Source organism: Maniola jurtina, chromosome 21 (genome assembly GCF_905333055.1).
Source record: "Maniola jurtina chromosome 21, ilManJurt1.1, whole genome shotgun sequence".
NCBI lineage: Eukaryota > Metazoa > Arthropoda > Insecta > Lepidoptera > Nymphalidae > Maniola > Maniola jurtina.
In genome coordinates, this window is record NC_060049.1 from 3,016,811 (window position 1) to 3,037,686 (window position 20,876).

Below are 20,876 nucleotides of genomic sequence, written 5' to 3' on the forward strand. Positions count from 1 at the left end.
TACTATGACATACTTAATTATGTTAAGAAATTAAGCTTAAGCAACCATGGTAACGGGCTGCATTCTTTGAAGCACATTTGTAGATGTCAAAAGGTGCATAAACCCTGCATCAAAACTCAAAGGTACGGTCCGCCTCAGAATTCGAGTAGCGATTCCGCGAAACTGTTGCATCAAAAACCTGTCGCACTTATGACGTTTTTCTATAGACACGTCACACACACCTAACTCATGTGCATAACCGTGCCACGCGAATGTAATGATTAAGGTGCTAAACGACTTACGGTCTTGACTGTACCTACTGATACTGATCGCAACTAAGTTTTAAAGTATTCGCATCTTTTTCTTGCCAATGTAATAAGAAAAAGACAGAACACTTAATTAAGCACTCTCAAACCTCGTGACTTTAAGTGCCAGTTGTTAGCCTATTGTTTAAATTTTTACAGTGCACTATTTAGTCTTTAAATTTAAAAATTATTTTCCGTCCTTTTTTAGCAATATTGAAAAGAAAGAGATGCAGCTCTTCACTACGCAGCTACGATCAAAAAGAGAAGAACGAAGTCGCGGGCATGAGCTAGTGGATAATAAAAATAATCTCATGTAAATCCAGGCTGTGTAGTTTTTATCAGCGTTTCGTGACTACCCAGTATTAGGTACCGTAATGTTGTCTGGCTGTTTTGTATTATTTAGTTTTTTCTGATAGCGTATACGGCATTGCAGGTCGCGTGTGGCGGCTATCGATTCGTTTTCCACGAAATTTCTGCTGAAACCGTCTGTATATTAACATGTTAGGGTGAATATGGGGTGTTTTAATAACTGCAAAAAGACTATAGCACTCACATGTTAATTTCGAAATAGATTTAGTCGTTAAATTCAGAGAAATGTCCCAGAAAATGATGTAGAATGCCGCTTAAATGTTGTGTAGAGTGCCTCACAAAATATTTTTTAGATAGGTTCTACAAAATGTATCGAGTCCCTATTAGCTTGTATTGAGTGCCCCTAACAACTGTGATAATTGCCCCTAAAAACTGTGGTGAATACCCCTAAGAATTGTGTACAGTGCCCCTAAAGATTGTGTAAAGTGCCCCTACATAGGGAACTACAATTTTTGAGGCTCGAGTATGCTATTTTTTGAACAAAGGATTTGAAAAGGTCATGATTTCATTGCAACAATTATTACCGACAGTAAGTTGGTACCACGTAATATAGCGATTTCAATTGAAAAGTCGAGGTGATAGTTGTCCTTTACTAGATAGGAATTGTGGAGTAGAGTGGCCCTAAAAATTGTGTAGGTATAGTGCCCCTGAAAATTGTACAAAGTGCCCCTAAAAATTGCGTTACAAGGAATGGTTACAAGGAAAACTACAATTTTTGAAGGCTGGAGTATACAACAGTCCATTTAAAGTTTTAACAACGATGAAATAAGAGCCACTTTTAGAGCATAAATATTGAAAAAGTCATTATTTCAATACAACAACTGTTCTAGATTCCGACAGTAAGGTGGTACATGTAGCGGTTTCGATTGAAAGGTCAAGGCGATAGTTATCCTATAACAGGGTGGAGTTACGGGTAATTGGGGAACAATCTACCTACTCATAATTACTTCACGTGCGAGGTAGCTTTCATACTTAATGGACGTGAATAAAATACTAAGTACTTTAACTAGAACCACGGATAAATATAACTTAAAGTGATAGCGTTGGCTTCGGGGGTTCTAAAGTCTATCCTAGGATTTCTAGTTTTTAGGGATTATGTGCTTTCTAAGCAACTAAAGGTAAATGGGCACTGTACTATGGAAATCACAGACACAAACAAAATTAACAGTATGTATTCAAATACCTTTAGAGCCTCGATAACTCAATGGTTGAGGTTGAGGAGCGAACTGAATTCCGACAGGTCGGCGGTTCAAACCCCACCCGTAGCACTATTGTCGTACCCACTCCTGGCACAAGCTTTACGCTTAATTGGAGAGGAAAGGGGAGTATTAGTCATGATTAGCATGGCTAATATTCTTTAAAAAAACGGCTTTGTCTACAATGACATAAGTCGCGTTGTTGTGGATCATGGGAATCACGAAAAAATTTAAAAGTATGTGAAAGTGTATTCGGTATAAGAAGTATATTATTCAGTATATGAAAATTCTTAGTAAAATAGTATTCTGACTTGTCATAGACGACTTAGTAGCTCTAATTGCTTCATTTTTAACCCCCGACCCAAAAAGAGGGGTGTTATAAGTTTGACGTGTGTATCTGTGTATCTGTATCTGTGGCATCGTAGCTCCTAAACGAATGAACCGATTTTAATTTAATTTTAGAAGTTTCTGTGTCGGAAGTTTTTGAAATTTTGAGTTATATTATTATAATATGTATGTACCTATGTATTTTATGTTTAAACTATCGTAAGCTTTTTCCATTTTAAGTACTCAAAATATTATGCATGTATGTATTAGTGTGTGATATAAGGAACTTACAAAAACTAACTAACTTATTTTGATATTAACGGTGACGATTGGTAGGTTGCTCGGTGCGTAAGTACAACAATGTGAAATTGTCTGTAAAATCAGTATTATTGTAATTTTGAATAATAAAAATAAAACATAAAAAAAATTATGACCGAAAAACTTACTGGCAACGTGAAACTATACCTAAATACATTTTAGTGACCTCAATATAATTTTTTCCCCCATTTGAGAATCCAGTTAATATGAAAACACCAGGTCGCCTGGAACGCAAATCCTTTCTAGGATGTTGCAACGTACAAACTGCACACGTCGTGTATATTACTCTAATTTGTATCTTATACCCCTGTTATAAGTTTTAAAATAGCTTGTCATAAACTAAAGAGTTTTTCATGGTAATTGATGTTTATTTTATAGATTGTAGGTTAAGGTATCAAGAATGTTCGGTTTTTGTTCGGATTCGAAGTGATGTTCTCTTGCAACACTTAATCGTTAATTGGAATACAATTAACCTTATCTCTGGTAACTTATTTAAAACTGTATGTAATTGATCGTACGATCTATTTGTACCTACTATAAAATATTTACCATTTAAGATTATTTATCCCTTATTATCCCTTTTACCTATTTTTAGTAGAAAGAGAAATAGAAAACGAAAGATTTTTATTCAAATTAACTTTCACAGATGATTTTTAATCGTCAAAAGAATCTATCACTAACTGGCTTGGAATAAACTTCCCACCGAGAAAAACTAGCACGGATCTCGCTATTGCTCCTTTCAAATCCATACTAATCAATACTAATATTATAAATACGAAAGTGTGTCTGTCTGTCTGTCTGCTACTTTTTCACGGCCCAACAGTTTAACCGCTTCTGACGGTACACAAAGCAAAACAAATCGGTAAGCAGGCAACACAACGAAGCATTATGTGTGTGCATAACTCGTTTACTTATTATTTTACACCTATCTCTCTTTAATGAATTGTCGGTCTCTTTTCACCATACCTACTTGCAATAATTACAAATTACATATTTCGCTGATTTCCCCACAGCAGGCACTAGGTAGTATTGCCGCTTACCCACGCTGATAGAATCCGATCGTCGAAGCACAATTATGTCAGAGTAAAATGGCCTTAAACCACCTTGAGATAACGTCTAAAATTCACGACTTTAATTAGCAGTTTTCACTTGCAGTGCTGGCTGTAGATATGTGGACGAATTTAAGCTTTAAAACAAGACAGTTAAGGTCTATTCATCACTGAAATGTTTCGAACCCACAAAACGATAAATTATGCGGTGTAGGTATACCTATAGATTACAGAATGGCAATATCAAGTTGATGTCCCATTTTTTAAATCTACCCTACCTATTTTATAAATTATTGTCAAATAGAACTTGAGCACGCGGATTAATAGATCCTAGTAGTGAATTCATTTATGGTGTATTGTGTTATTTTTCACACTGAATAACTACTGAACTTCTCACCACCATGGAACATTTATTTATCTTTGTTTAAAAAGCAGAGATTGTTATTTGAGCGGAATATTTCGATAACCGAAATCGATGATATCGGTAAGTAAACAAATATAACCTACTCGTATTGAAATTATGTTTATGGTTTTACTTATGTGCATTTAGTATTTTCTAAATGTTAGCGTAATGTTTTTAGTCCATTTAATACTTTTAATCAGACGCATTATAATATAACAATGTAACCAATATACTAAATACTAGTTGATGCCCGCGACTTCATTCCCGTGTATATAGGTTATTAAAAATCCCGTGGAACTCATTAATTTTCCGGGATAAAAAGTAACCTATGTATTAATCCAGGATATAATCATTTACAGATGAATACCGTGCGCTTGTGGGTCTGTCACTACGGAGAAACGGGGCATGTAGACAATTGTTGACCTGGGCCCAAACCATCAGCTTATAAGATGGAGTCACATCACCACCAAGAAATCGTTGCAATGCATAGCGTGGATTCCTTTTTAAAAATTTGGTTGACAGCGACCAAGCACAATGTAGTTCTACAAACTGTGCGGAAGCATTTGCGTGCGGCCGGAATACATTACGAAGAAAATATTACGAATGGTTTGCACCAGGACCATAGACTTTCATTTTGCAATGAAATATATAAACTTTGACTGATGTAATTATGTTGTTATTATTAAAAATGAAAAATCTTTTGAGTCGGACAAGGATGGACGTAAAATACTATAATAATAGAACAACAGGTAAACGATATATTATACTTTGAATAAAGTGGTAACTTCAACCTGGGAGTCTCTGTGGGGCAGCATAGACTTGCTGGAATATGGTTACTAACATGACGAGTCGATTACAAAAAGTAATAGCTTACGAGGGTGGCCTACCTTTATACATTATTAAATAAAGTATAGGTAATTAACACACTATTTATGGGAAGACACTGCCTCCTGAAACACAGTTTTCACTTCATCAGGAGGCAGGGCCTCACACCAAAGTCTGTAAATAATGTTCTGCTAAGATAATAAAGATTTATTTATTTATTTATTATTTATTAATTTAATTCTATTTGTGAGTGATGTTATTGTTATTGCAGTTAGAAGTTATAATTGATTTTGATTTCTAACTAAGTAATTAACATGTTGATTCATCTCACAAACCTAAAAGTAACCCAAAACGTAAATAAAACATTACGTTCATACTTGACCGACTTTTAGCATACTTCACATCGATATTGGTTTTAAATTACTATAGGAGTAATAGGAGTAGATAAAGTATGTCAGTTTTTTTTCCTCTTTTGTATACCTTCTGTTAACTTGATGTGTTAATTTTTTGACAAGCGTCTTATTTATTTCTTGCTTATTATAATAATTTATGAACTGCACAAAAGACAAATAAATAACTTCTAAAATAGAAAAGTGTTATTATTTTTGTTTTTTCTTGCTTATAATTATATTGTTTGAAAGTATGATAATTTTGACTGTATAAAGAAGACAAAATAAATAATTGCAAAAATAAAAAAGCAATCCCCCACTAGGATTAGAACTCACGCCATATTTAAGAACTTCAACACTATTACCACTCGGCCATCAGAACTATGTTGACGAATGTGAAATTTGCAACCCTATACGACTGGTAAGGTTATCTAGAAGTGTGAGTGAGTGTAGTAAGTGTGAGTGTATCTATTATCGGATAGCATCGGGTCGTATCTTTGTGTGTTATACATACGCGCGCATTAGTATGCTCTGCCAAGCGAATTATTTTTCCGAGTGTACCGTGTTAGCTTATATCCCGGGGACGGACATAGGCTTTTTATTCCGGAAAATCAAAGAGTTCTCACGGTATTCCGAAAGATCCATCCGCTCAACCAATTTATATGAAATTTGGTACCGAGGTAGCTTGCGTCCATGTTATTAACATATAGGTACAACTTCTTATCCCGGAAAACCAAACAGTTCCCACGGGATCTTCAAAAACCTACATCAAAATTGAAATATTAAAAAATTTCTTAATCTATATCCATACTAAAAGTTATGCGAAAGTTTGTCTGTTTGTCTTTCTGTCTGTGTATCTTCTGTCTTACTGTCTGTCTATCTGGGTTCTATCTATTCAGTAGTTACAGAAATAACTTCGGGGATGGACATAGGCTACTTTTTGTCCCGGAAAAACAAAAAGTTTCTACGCATTTTCTACGGGATTTTCGAAAACCTAAATCCTCGCTGACCAAGTTTTCACGGATATTTTAGGTAATTATTAAGTTTTCATTTTTGATAACAAACACGGTGCGTATTTTACCATTTCTTTATACCTACTTAACAATGTACAGCAACATAACGAACATTTGTTTACTTTTATTAGCATAAAAGTAAATAAGTTAAAAATAAATACATAACATGTACAAACTTAAGTATAAAGCATCAGGTTTTGCTCAAAGCGAGAGTACCGCATGCAATTTGTAAGAGACCACCGCAAAATTATATAATTAGCGGATAATTGTTCCAACTATTCGCTTAATTGGCATTCTTCATTCATCCCCTTTTATACATATCATGTTTCCACGGTAGTTAGTTTTTAAGGACACGCACTTGACCGCAAAAGCCGCAAGATGGACTCTTGCAGTTCTCTAGCGAGCGTGGACTGAATCGCGGTGGACTAGTTTTGCGAATATCAGACTATCTTCTCAGACATGGGCGCGTTTAGAACCCACGTAGCTTTAGTTTTAAAAAGGATTTAAATTTAATTAACATAATCATCACATATAATATTATCTTGTATAATAATTGGCAGTCGAATTTGATTAAAGTGCAGAACCTTATCTGTGGTTGTAATTAACTGAAGAAACATTTTTATAACACCAATGATTTTTAAACAAATCTTTGAGCTAGAATAAACTTGAGACATCTATCTATGCACTAGAATCTAGATGATGCCCATAACTTTGATCGCGTGGATTTAAGTGTTTAAAAAATCTCATGAGAAATCTTTGATTTTCCGGGATAATAGGTAGGTAAATCTTGATGTCTCGAGAATACACATGGCCTCTCTACATTTTTAAGAGTTTGATATTTTTTTTTAAAGAATACTTTAGCCATGCTTATCTGACTAATACTCCCCTTTCCCCTCCAATTAAGCGTAAAGCTTGTGCCAGGAGTGGGTACGACAATAGTGTAACGGGTAGGGTTTGACTCCGACCTTTCGGAATTCAGTCCGCTCCTCAACCGTTCAGCTATCGAGGCTTGATTATATCTATCGAGGCTATCGAGCTATTGAAGCTATGAGGATTACTCGAATCAATATTACTTGCGTCCTATAAACAATATAAAACACTGACCTTTCTTTATAATCCTAGGTCCGTCAAGTTGACATTTCCATCGGTTTACTCGTCGAGAAAAGAACTGTGAACAAAGAAAAATTTTTTAGGCATTGAGAGTTTCAGTAGGTACAATGTAAATTGTAAATATAAGTCTAGCAACCTAAATAACAAGTGTAAATTAAAAATTTATAACACCCCCAACAAGTGAAGGTTACAGTAACTAGAAAAGAGCTGATAACTTTCAAACGGCTGAACCGATTTTCTTGGATTATAGCTAAGAACACTCTCGATTAAGCCACCTTTCAAGCAAAGAAAAAACTAAATTAAAAGCGGCTCATTAGTTTAGGAGCTACGATGCCACAGACAGATACACAGATACACACGTCAAACTTATAACACCCCTCTTTTAGGGTCGGGTGGGAGAGCTTGAAACGGCTCTCATAGGAATAATAGTGAACTCTGTCAATGCCCAGCCGAGTCGTTTGTTAGATAATAAGTACATTATGCATTCCGGTCTCATTAAATATATATAAATACCGGGCGATATATTAGAATCTTTGACATAAGGAATAATTGGCCGTCGCAATAGATATTTCTTCTTTCAAGACAGGTGAACGGACATTGTAGCAACTCTTGACATTTTCTAGCTCTAATACTTAGTTCGTTAATATTGATTTGCTATGTAATTTTAGAAACAAGGCCCTATTCCTTTTAGTTGTTTAAAAAAAAATCTGATACAAGTTAGCCTTTAACTCCAAACTCACCTGGTGGTAAGTGATGATGCAGTCTAAGATGGAAGCGGGCTAACCCGGAAGGGGTAGGGTAGTTTTCATTAAACCAATACTACTTTGGTTTCTACCCAGTATCGTACCGGTACGATAAATAGTTTGGCGGCGCGGTTTTGTCAGCAGCAGCGGTGCAACATCAGTACGCTTGGATGACGCCTCCACTTTCGCATATTATGTCTGCAGAAGATTATGCATAGCCGATATGTTTTCAACTTCCATTAAGTTTTTTTAAAAGCCCCCCACCCCTCCAACTAAGCGCAAAGCTGTATTAGGAGTAGGTGCGACAATAGTGCAACGGGTTGAGTAGGATCCTATATTTTGTAGTTTTAACACCTATTGTATTTTTATTCCTTATTGTGATTTTGCTTAGCTAATAAACTTTTACATATTTATTTATTTTATTTATCCTACGGAGCCCTAAAAAATGAGGGTTATTCAATAACTTACTTTTATGATGGTCATGTACTATAATATTCAGGTAAGTATACCTACCTGAATATACCTACCTACATTGAGCGGTAATATAACCTTGTAGTTTAGTAGGAGGTTCGAATCCGGGCGTTTGAAACAGTTAAATATTATATACTTCAACGGTGAAGGAAAACATCTTGAGGAAACCTGCATGCCTGAGAGTTCTCCATACGCTTCGGCCGCCTACGAAACCAGTGCTACGTGACCATTTATCGCTTCAGCCGCCTACGAAACCATTGCTACGTAACCATCTATCGCTTCCGCCGTCTACGAAACCAGTGCTACGTTACCATTTATCACTTCGGCCGTCTACGAAACCAGTGCTACGTTACCATTTATCACTTCGGCCGTCTACGAAACCAGTGCTACGTTACCATTTATCACTTCGGCCGTCTACGAAACCAGTGCTACGTAACCATCTATCGCTTCCGCCGTCTACGAAACCAGTGCTACGTTACCATTTATCACTTCGGCCGTCTACGAAACCAGTGCTACGTTACCATTTATCACTTCGGCCGTCTACGAAACCAGTGCTACGTAACCATCTATCGCTTCCGCCGTCTACGAAACCAGTGCTACGTAACCATCTATCGCTTCCGCCGTCTACGAAACCAGTGCTACGTTACCATTTATCACTTCGGCCGTCTACGAAACCAGTGCTACGTTACCATTTATCACTTCGGCCGTCTACGAAACCAGTGCTACGTTACCATTTATCACTTCGGCCGTCTACGAAACCAGTGCTACGTTACCATTTATCACTTCGGCCGTCTACGAAACCAGTGCTACGTAACCATCTATCGCTTCCGCCGTCTACGAAACCAGTGCTACGTTACCATTTATCACTTCGGCCGTCTACGAAACCAGTGCTACGTTACCATTTATCACTTCGGCCGTCTACGAAACCAGTGCTACGTTACCATTTATCACTTCGGCCGTCTACGAAACCAGTGCTACGTAACCATCTATCGCTTCCGCCGTCTACGAAACCAGTGCTACGTTACCATTTATCACTTCGGCCGTCTACGAAACCAGTGCTACGTTACCATTTATCACTTCGGCCGTCTACGAAACCAGTGCTACGTTACCATTTATCACTTCGGCCGTCTACGAAACCAGTGCTACGTAACCATCTATCGCTTCCGCCGTCTACGAAACCAGTGCTACGTTACCATTTATCACTTCGGCCGTCTACGAAACCAGTGCTACGTTACCATTTATCGCTTCGGCCGCCAATGAAACCAGCGCTACGCAACCAGTTAACTGCGAATACTTTTTCTATCGTACAAAGAGTATTTTGTCTTAGTACAAACCAGTTAACTGCGAATACTTTTTATTCCTTGTACGATACCAACAAACTAAGGAAAAAAAAAACTAAAGGTGGAATATAAACATTAACTACCGTTGACAGGTAAACAAGTAACTTGTCGCTGAAAGACGTAGGCCTACACACATCTACATATATTACGACCATGCTACCGCGAACTGTATCCTCAGTACACGATTTTATTTCTCACCAACACATTATAGCCTTTTAAGTTACATTATAGCCTTTAACTGCTTTGTTTTCATGATCAAGTTTGTGCACACCTTTACAGCCAGCGCTCCAAGCGGAATCGTTGCGAAATTAAATTCAATGGAACTGAGTTTTTGACTTGAAATCAAGAATCTTTAGGTCCATTTCACGTAATTTTGTTTCGACTATCGAATGTCGAACGTTGTTAAGAATCTATGTAAATATAATATAAGAATTATATTGATTAAAAAGAAAATAGTTGGTAAATAAAGTCTAATCACTGTATTTTTGTTTTATTTTGTTGGTGAGAAGTAAAATCTTATACTGCCCAGTACTGACAATATAAGATAGAACTAACAGTAATAAATTATCATGCATAGGAGTGAAAAACCTAACTCCAGAAAGTCATATCTTTATCTGTGCCTGTGGTGTTTTAGATTTTTCTAAAAATATGTAGTTTTAAAATTACAGGGGCTCAAAGATTTGTATGCAAATTTTTAAGACCGCGTAACGTTAAAATCGAATATTTTAACAGAAATCTGGAAAACCACAGGCATAGATATTAGTTTCTAGAATATGTCTGCAAAATTTCATGGACTTTGGTTGCTTAATATTCAAATGAAATTGGAACTACGTTTGTATGGAGCGAGTGACGGAGAGACCCCTCTTAATGCGCCGGGCAAACGCACCCCTAATGCATTTCTCCGAGAAAGATACTGTGACTTTTGTTGACTAAACTTTTGCTACTATACTATACCTCTTGCGAGGTTTTCAAAAATTTTATGTATATATAAAAAAGAGGAACAACGCACAAACATGTGCAAAATCTAGGCACAAAAGTAATATACTAATAAAGGGTCCTTTTGTACATCAGAACCAAGCGAATTCTACTGAAACGTTATAGTTTACAGCGCCACCTGGTAAGGGCAAAGGAAACTTTATTATTTATACAAATTAATAACGAAACTAGCATTGTAGAGAACGCGATGGTCACGCCCTCAGCGTGGAGAACAAACGGACATATAACAAGTCCCCTAGGCCTTCGTCTGTGTTGGTGCGTGCACTGCCTTTTTGGAGTGTTTTTTTTTGTTAAAACTGACTGGAAAGCGTTCCAAGGGGGTGCCGTGCGTGTGTCGGCGAGCGCCGGCACAGACGGGGTCCATAATTGTTTAGTTTCCCTAACTTGTGACAAATAACTACAAACTTCACATTGGCTAATCTTTGTAAAACCAGACGAGAGAGAAAAAAATGTCCCCTAGAGCTATAAGCCAAGATTGGTAGGCCCTAGCCGTTGAAATTGCGGCTTAAAAATATCACCAGGGCACAAAGTTGTGCTGCGTCTCACCCGGGTAAGGAGGCCATCCCTCGAGGGCCGTATCCCCCGCTCGGCCATTCCGAGCAAACGAAGAGGACCCGCACCTTATAATAACGTAACAATCGTTCTAGAGAACGCGACGGTCAACTAACAGTAGCTGGGATATCTTTATGGGTAGGTATATGATATGATTATGTAGTTATATTATAGGTAGTAACAAGTGTAAATTAATTTATAACACCCCCGACAAGTGAAAGTTACAGTAACTAGAAAAGAGCTGATAACTTTCAAACGGCTGAACCGATTTTCTTGGATTATAGCTAAGAACACTCTCGATCAAGCCACCTTTCAAACAAAAAAGAAACTAAATTAATATTATAATAATTGGAGCTACGATGCCACAGACAGATACACAGATACACACGTCAAACTTATAACACCCCTCTTTTTGTCGCGTCGGCTTAATTTCTTCAGTTCCGACATCTTGACCAATAACTATCGTCATATTTCAACAAACTAACACCAAACAATATTAAACTAACGTACATCTAAACCTTTCTCTTAAATCATTCTCTATTGATGAAAACTCCATTAATAACCGTCGCGTAGTTTAAAAGATCTAAGCGTACAGACGGACAGACTTTGAAGAAGCGACTTTGTTTTAAAGAGTATCTTTAGGTAGAGAATAGAGATATATTATGCAGAGACAGGTAGAAGATTTTCCTGAACAGTAAGTTTAAAGACAGGTACCATTGGTCACATAAAAGTTGCGTACAAAATTAAAGATGTAACTGGCACTTATAATTTTGTTACGCAAAAAAGGTAAGAAAATATTAATTTCGCCACATAAAAGCGGCAAATGGCAATATTTACCTCAAACAGATATCTTAATGGATACTTTGGGATATAAATTTGAATGAGTGGTGTCTGTTATGGTATCGTCAGAAAAGCATTTGGTTAGGACATAACGTAACCTAAATACTAGTTTAAACTGTCGGTACCGACTACAAAAAATTTAGTAAGATAGATCTTCTAAATATATAAAAGGAAAAAGTTTTTTTAATGTGCCAAGTGCGAGTCAGACTCGCGCACCGAGGATTCCGTACTCGGGTATTTTTTCCACATTTTGCACGATAAATCAAAAAACCGGCCAAGTGCAAGTCAGACTCGCGCACTGAGGGTTCAGTACTCGAGTATTTTTTCCAACATTTTGCACGATAAATCAAAAACTATCATACATAAAAATACATAAAAGTCTGTTTTAGAATGTTTACCTAAAGTTCTTTGATATGATCCCCCACTTGGTATAGTTATCTTACTTTGAAAATTGAAACACATTTTTTTTAATGATGTAACCACAAATTCGCGGTTTTCAGATTTATTCCTGTACTTGTGCTATAAGACCTATCTACCTGCCAAATTTCATGATTCTAGGTCAACGGGAAGTACCCTATAGGTTTCTTGACACAGACGACAGTCAGACAGACAGACAATTTAGAATTCCGTACCTCAAAAGGAAAAAAGGAACTTTCTTTTTTCCTTTTGAGGTACGGAATTCTAATAACACTGCAAAAGCGCTGTGTCCAACTGTGGGAATCCATCAGTTGATAACATTTTGTTGCTGACTGTACTTTATTCTGTAGGTGTAGAGCCTACTAGATACGTAGTAAACATCGCCTCCAGCAACGTTCAGCTAGCTATGCCGCCGCGATACGCAGTATTTTTTGCCGTATTTAAACTAATTAGCCTTGATTACGGCAATATGGCGATTGCCGGTCAAATCGATGTCGGCACGCGACTCGATTTTAACGATTATGTTGTCGATTGATATCGATTGCGCAAAGATCTATCAGTAAACGTATAGATTCACGAGATGATGCCCGCGACTTTGCCCACGTTGATTTGTTTTTTTTTTTAAATCCCGTGGGAGCTCCTTGATTTTCCGGGATAAAAAGTAGCCGATGTCCTTCCCCGGGATGTAAACAACCTCGTACGAATTACCTCGTACCTCGATGTACGAAATTTCATCAAAATCGGTTAAACAGTTGGGCCGTGAAAACCTAGCAGACAGACGCATTTATAATATTAGTATGGATATGGATTAAAGACTAACTTCGGTGCGTCTGCGTTCACCAGCGTGAACTGATATAATTTCTAAAAATCGTATAAAAAACAAACGAAATATAGGTACCTAGAACCTACGAAACACACGAATTTTCTTCAAAAGCTCAAAATCTCGACGATATTAAGTAAGAGGTCACATATTCTAATTACGAAGTAATCCATACTAACATTATAAATGCGAAAGTGTTTCTGTCTGTCTGTTTGCTACCTTTTCACGGCCCAGCAGGTTAACCGATTCTGACGAAAGGTACAGGGTTAGCTTATATCCCCGGGGCGTACATATCTATTATTTATCCCGGAAAATCAAACAGTTCCCACGGGATCTTCAAAAACTTAAAACCAGGCGGACGAAGTCGCGGGCTTCCTCTAGTAACAGATAAGTAAGTTTATACGGCATTGATAAATTGATAAATAATCAAAATACTAAGTAACAAAACGAAAACTAATGGATCGTAATTTTTATGTTGTAGGTACCTACTCGTTGATGTCTTTTGTACTAGAGTTATTCCGATTCCAAAATATGTGTTAATACTAATCACGCTTATATGATTAATTATTATGCATCTTAATTATAATGTAGCCAAATGATTTATTTAATAGTTTGATAAGCTTATATGCATTTAAATAAAAATGAAATAGCAGTAGGTACATATAATTTATATAAACCCTTGAGCAATGAGCCCACGTGTATTAAAAACAAAGTACCTACCTATTTTAACGGAAATCAGGCAAATCACAGACAGATATTATTATTTTTTGAACATATTTACCAAATTTCTTTGAGTTTGATTGAAATGAGAGCCTACGTTAGTTTGAATTTTGAAGCGCACTATAAATGACCTCTTTTTTAACCCCTAACCCAAAAAGAGGGTGTTATAAGTTTGACGTGTGTAGGTATCTGTGTCTCTGTGTATCTGTCTGTGGCATCGTAGCTCCTAAACTAATGAACCGATTTTAATTTAGTTTTTTTTTCTTTGAAAGGTGGCTTGATCGAGAGTGTTCTTAGTTATAATCCAAGAAAATCGGTTCAGTCGTTTGGAAGTTATCAGCTCTTTTCTAGTTACTGTAACCTTCACTTGTCGGGGGTGTTATAAATTTTTAATTTACACTTGTAAGTATTTTTTTTTATTTTTTTATTTATTTATTATCAAAACAAAATACATTCAAATAAAAGCTTAAACTAAACACACCGAAAAAACCACAGAGGTTTGTCCTCGGTGCCTAGCTGCAACGAAGGTAGGTACCTATTAACTAATTGAAGAAATAATCTACAGTAGGTATATAACGCGAAGAATCATGTAAGTATGTAACACATTGTATCGTGGGTAGGTTTATTAAATTTAAGGTTTATTAGGTCAATAGGATTAGCACTAATATAAATAATTATAATATAATCTAATAGACATAAAAGACTCAGCCATCTAGCTTTGCTAAGAAATATTCTTTTAATTTATACTTAATGTTTTTAATATCTATTTTTTTAATCAGCGTTGGAGGTAGTTCATTTATGAATCGCGGAACCAAGTACGCGGTGGTTCGCTCGCCGTAAGTATTGTTAGCGCGCGTAGTGTGCAGGCGGTTAGCCGTCATCACTCGCGTCTGTACAGGATGTTCTATTTTTCGGAGTATCTTCTCGTTGAAGAACTCCTCCTTTAACAATGAGCATTTAAACTGTTCCTGAACGGGTAATGTTTTACAGTGTTTAAATAGCCCTAGTTCATTGCCGTCGTATTTCGATTTAATGGAACTAGAGACAATAGTTTTTAAAATTCTTAACTGTAACTTATATATATTATTGAGGTAAGTTTTATAAGTTCGACCGTAGCTACTGAGACCATATTGCACGTAGGTTAGAGCAAACGAGTTATATAGCATTAATTTGGTTTTAAATGGAATCCGTCGATTCAAAATAATTATATTAGCGAGAAATTGCCTTAGTTTGTTACATACATAATCTATGTGCAAACCCCAGTTGAATTTACAGTCAATGGTGAGACCGAGATAGGTATATCGGTCGACTAGCTCAATCGAAGGGCAATTACAACAGTTCAGATTATCACTGTGTAGACAGACATGATCGTGAGCTATAATTTTTTTAAAGGGGAGATATTTTAGATAGGCTGATCTGATGTGAATCAATTTGGTTTTTTTTACATTAAGAACTAAACCCGCATCGTGACACCACATGGTCAGGGTGTTGAAGTCCGTCTGCAATGCATCACAGATCTTATCAGGATCCCGGTCAGCGAAAAGGATGCAAGTATCATCCGCGAATTGGTAGCATGAACAATGCTGGATACAGTTTCTCATGTCATTTACATACGACAAAAAGTGCAACGGGCCGAGGACGGAGCCCTGTGCCGTGCCTTCACTAGCCACACGGGTGTCGCTGTAGGCGTTACCAATCCGTACATTGAATGTACGATTACGGAGATAATCTGCGCACCAAGCGAGCAATGGACCTCGAACGCCGCATGTTTCTAATTTACTTTGCAGAAGATTATGGTTCAGAGTGTCGAAAGCGCGTGAAAAATCAATAAACAGTGCAAGGACGTGCTTTTTTTGGTTAAGGTGTTCATTTACTTGGTCACTGAATTTTGAAAGAAGATTTATTGTTCCCTTTCCCTGCTGAAACCCATATTGATTGTGGTAAATGACTTCATTATTCTTATAAAACGCGTGAATTTGTTCGCAGATAAATTTTTCCACAATTTTATCTACCGACGACAGTAGCGTGATCGGTCGATAATTAGAAAAGTCGTTGCGTTTCCCTTTTTTAAAAACTGGTCGCACACATCCTTTTTTTAGACTGTCTGGGTAAAAGCCGCTTTTGACACTGCTGTTAATAAGAATTGCTATGGCCAAAGAAATCTTGTCACTAACCGTTTTCATATGGCTGACCTTGATGCCGTCCGCCCCTGGTGCTTTGTTTACATTTAAGTTTTTAATAATCTTAGAAATTTTAGTGCTTGTCGCTTTCTGAAACAACATGGAGGAGTTTAGGGACTTTCTATATAAATAAGGATCCAGAAGCTTGTTGGTGCAGGTTGGAATTATAGACTTGACAGCCATGTCGAATTCGCTTGCAAAGCCGTCAGCAATGGCCTTACAGGACAACCCTTGTGCTTCGAAGGCTTTTAAAATTGAATCATCTATAGATAACGATACACGACCCATCATCTCATTTATTATTTTATAGATATTTTTAGAGTTGTTAAAGCTGGTATTTATACGTTTAAGGTAATATGAATTCCGCCGGTCATCTAGTACTTTGTTAGCTTTATTACGCGATTTAATATAGTCTAACCTTAGTTTGTCATCATTAGGATTCTTTTTCCACAAGCTGAACAGTTTATCCCTTCTATCACAAAGATTTATTACGTTACAGTCGATCCACGGAGCCCTTAATTGTTGTTTCCGTTGTTTATGGGTGCAATTTTTACTAGCCGTGACACAAGCTTTCGCATGAGAATCAGTAATAAATTTAAGAATTTCATTAGGACAATTCATTGTATTAGTTTGCGCCCAGTCAACTTTATTTAGTTCATTAAATAAAACCTCGTGGTCAACGTACGTTTTCGAAACAACCTGTACATTGCTAGGAGTAGGCACGGCGTCGCTTGCGCACGCGAACACAATAGCGCGATGGTCCGCCAGTACGATGTCCAGCGCAGCGGAGTACGGTTGTGATGTGGGGAATCGCGCAAAAATGTGGTCTATACATGATTTTGTTACTCGATTAAGTCTCGGTTCTATTCTAGTGTATGTCGTGATTCCGCACATTAAACCGGCCTCGCTCAGTGTGTCCAGATATGAATCTGTGTATGATGATATGTTTTTTAGGTCGAAATTGGTGTCGCCGATAAGAAGAATATTGCTTTTGTGATCGAAATGTGAGACATACTTACTTAATTCCTTTACAAATATAATTTTGTTTGTACACGGTGGCCTATAAACTGCACACAGGACTGTGTCTTCATGACCTTGGAGTTTAAGAATCCCTGTAAGGTTTTCAAATGTGTTACTTTTATACAGGACGGGTGTGAATTTTATTGAGTTGTTGGTATAAACAATAATACCGCCCCCTTTCTTATTTATTCGCAGTCTTGGGTACATGTTATAGCCAGTTATATTATATAAGTGAACGATATTGTCAGAAATTCCAGCTTCCGTGACTATTATAACATCCAATGGAAAACTACAGCTGTGGATTACTTGCAACAGTTTTGTAAAATTTTTAATAAGGGATCTTATATTGATATGTAGGCATGTAAAGTTGAGTTTACTATGGCTGGGTATATTTCGAAAAAAATAATTAATAGATTTACAATCAAAAATTTCATTAACTTTAGACATAATTTATCGACAAAATATAAATAATATAAGTATATATAGGTATATATAGTTATAATAAGAGACGTTGGGTAGGTACGCTTAAAAATTAAATTGCAGTTTCCCTTAAGACTAGATCAATGTCTTGAAGACAACGAATATAAAAGATTTTACTATTGTTACTTTTCCTAGCACAAACCTTCCCGTCTTTGCACCATACAAATTGAAAAGAGTTGCGCAGTTTTAGTTTAGCATTAAAAAGTAGGGTTTTAACGTGTTTTGTTAACGCTTCTCTCACAAACACACGATCGTCAGCCTTTTCTTTAACAACATTAGGCAGCACCTGCGCGACAGAGATACTTTTTTCCTTACTAGCTGTAATCCATTCGTTTCGAGCATTTTTTGTCTTGAGTTCTAGTAGGATGGTGCATGGTTTATCCTTGCCACTAGACAAACATTTGGTCGACTGTATTACGCCCTTGTCTACGTTTAATTTAGATGCTACCGCGGTGATTACGTTGTCGAGTTCCACGGGAGGAAAGTCAGGCAAACCGGCGATTTCAAGTGATGCTGACAGCGCATTTTGCTCGTTCTGCCTCGCGCCTTGTTCCAGAACCGCAACGCGAAGCTCCAGGTGTTTGTTTTTGTTAACTAAGTCTTGATTTTTGTTCTCGAGGGTTTTAATTTTAGTATCTTGAGCTTTCATCGATTGTTCCATATTATTGAGCTGATCATGTAGAAACTCTAAGGATGTCTCCAATTGAGAAATTTCTTCACGGAATGTTTTTTTGAGTTCTCGACTGATATCCTGGACCAGCTTTCGTGTGTCGATGACGGATTTTGAATGCAGGGTGTGCCCAGAATCCGAGTCCTCGTCCGCGTCATCATCAGGGACAATGAACGACGACCTGCGAGTCACGTTTAGTAGGCACTCCTCACAACTCCACTCTATACCCGTAGCAATTTAAAGTTTAACTTTGTTTGCGATCTCCTTTCTAGGGTTTTACTTTTTGTACCTACTTGTGTAAAAAAATAATTATAGTTTTCCTTATTAGGTAATTGTGACGGCGCTTGTACTCAGTAATTATTTATACTTAATGCATGTGTGTCATGGTCGATGTTACCAATGATCTACGGAGGTGTTTTAATTTGTTAACTGTTATCGGTACGATCTGAACGATTTATCGCTGTCGCCATTTGTAACTAATTATAACAACTTTGTTTTGAGGTCTGTAGTAGGTACATACTACATAGGTATACTTAGTAGGCATGATTACAAATACACAGGTATGATTTATTCGATGTATTTTTTTTATTTTATTGATTTATTGCTTTTATTGCTTGATATTTACTCTTGGTGACAATTATGTTTAAAAAAGCAATGATATTAAGGTCTAGGTCTAATTTATAAGGATTTCTGCAATAGGTATTTTATTTTTATTTTTAAGGTACCTAAAAATATAAACGTGCCGCCAAACGATTTAAGGTGCCGATATTCTCTCCAGCTGCGACGCGCGGCAGTGACGCGCTACGCGGTACGCGCGTCGCGGCTGGAGAGAATATCGTGCGAGGCGCTGCTGCGACGCGCAGTTCAGCTGCAGTTCAGTTCGAGTGCGTGGGCACCTTTAGCATTCCGGTACGATGCCGTCTAGAACCCGCTATGGGGTAAAACTGCCATACCCCTGCCAAGTTACCCCGCTATCATTTTAGACTGCTTTATCGCTTACTATCAAGTGAGATCCCAGTCAAGGGCGAACTTGTAACCGAATATATAAAAAATATTGTACGATGGTGACCACTAAGCGTAAGATGTAAGATGTAAATTATGAAGTAATTAATTGCCCACGAACACAGTAGTTATTAACACCGTAGTTGTCACGGGTATTAGATCGAGAGCTCGTTAACCGTAACAAAATGGCCGTTAATATAAGACGGCCGCATATTTTAAGAATTTGTCTATCAGAAAACTTTCGGGCTACACCGCATACAGTATCAAAAATTGAGCTCCAAGTATGTGAGCTGAAAGCTCTCTCCTGTCGTGTCAGATTTTCGTCCCAACGGGCTATGAGGGTGAGGGAATAGAGAGTATACCTTAACTGTTTGCGCATACCTTAGTGCCATGCCATTACCTTAGAGCCTCGATAGCGGTTGAGGAGCGGACTGAATTCCGAAAGGTCGGCGGTTCAAACCCCACCTGTTGCACTACTGTCGTACCCACTCCTAGCACAAGCTTTAAGCTTAGTTGGAGGGGAAAGGGGAATGTTAGTCATCATTGACATGGCTAATATTCTTTTAAAAAAATATACATTTGTGCACTTCTACCTGACCGTATCCCACGCTACGTGGAGTCGGCGCAACATGTCTTCTTCTTCCATTCCCTTCTGTCATCCGTCAACGTATCATCTATCCCTTTTATACGCATATCCTCTTTCACGCAATCCATCTATCTTTTCTTTGGTCGTCCTCTTTTCTTTTTTTCCCACATGTATACCTATTTAACATTCTTCTAGTGATATGACTTTCTTCCCGCCGCATATATAATAATAAATAATATCCCGTGCAGTTCGCTAATCTTTATGGAGGTTGGCCGCCATGGTCGAAATTCGGCCGGGAAGACATCTCTACGAGTACATAGTATACAAGTATAAATTAAAAATTTATAACACCCCCGACAACTGAAGGTTACAGTAACTAGAAAAGAGCTGATAACTTTCAAACGGCTGAACCGATTTTCTTGGATTATAGCTAGGAACACTCTCGATCAAGCCACCTTTCAAACAAAAAAAAACTAAATTAAAATCGGTTCATTCGTTTAGAAGCTACGATGCCACAGACAGATACACAGATACACACGTCAAAGTTATAACACCCCTCTTTTTGGATCGTTACGCAACGGATTTTGATGCGGTTTTCATGAATAGATAGAAAGTTGAAATATAACGATAATCGTTTTAGATGTCGGAAGAAATCAAGCCAACTGGGAGCTTTCATCAAAAATGCTGTCTTATTCTTTTGAAATAATGACAAAATAACCACACGGACACCACGCCACCACTGCTTCACGCAAGACC

The 20,876-nt window shown here is 37.4% G+C and overlaps 1 protein-coding gene across 2 annotated transcripts in view; it reads right to left on the reverse strand.

The window, feature by feature from the left end:
- Nucleotides 1-20,876, reverse strand: part of LOC123876185 (ras association domain-containing protein 10) — a 129,377-nt gene that overhangs the window by 22,325 nt on the left and 86,176 nt on the right. For both annotated transcript variants that reach the window (XM_045922357.1, XM_045922358.1), the window contains one exon: nucleotides 7,278-7,341. The gene's annotated coding sequence lies outside the window, so the exon portion shown is untranslated. The remainder of the gene's footprint in view (nucleotides 1-7,277; nucleotides 7,342-20,876) is intronic.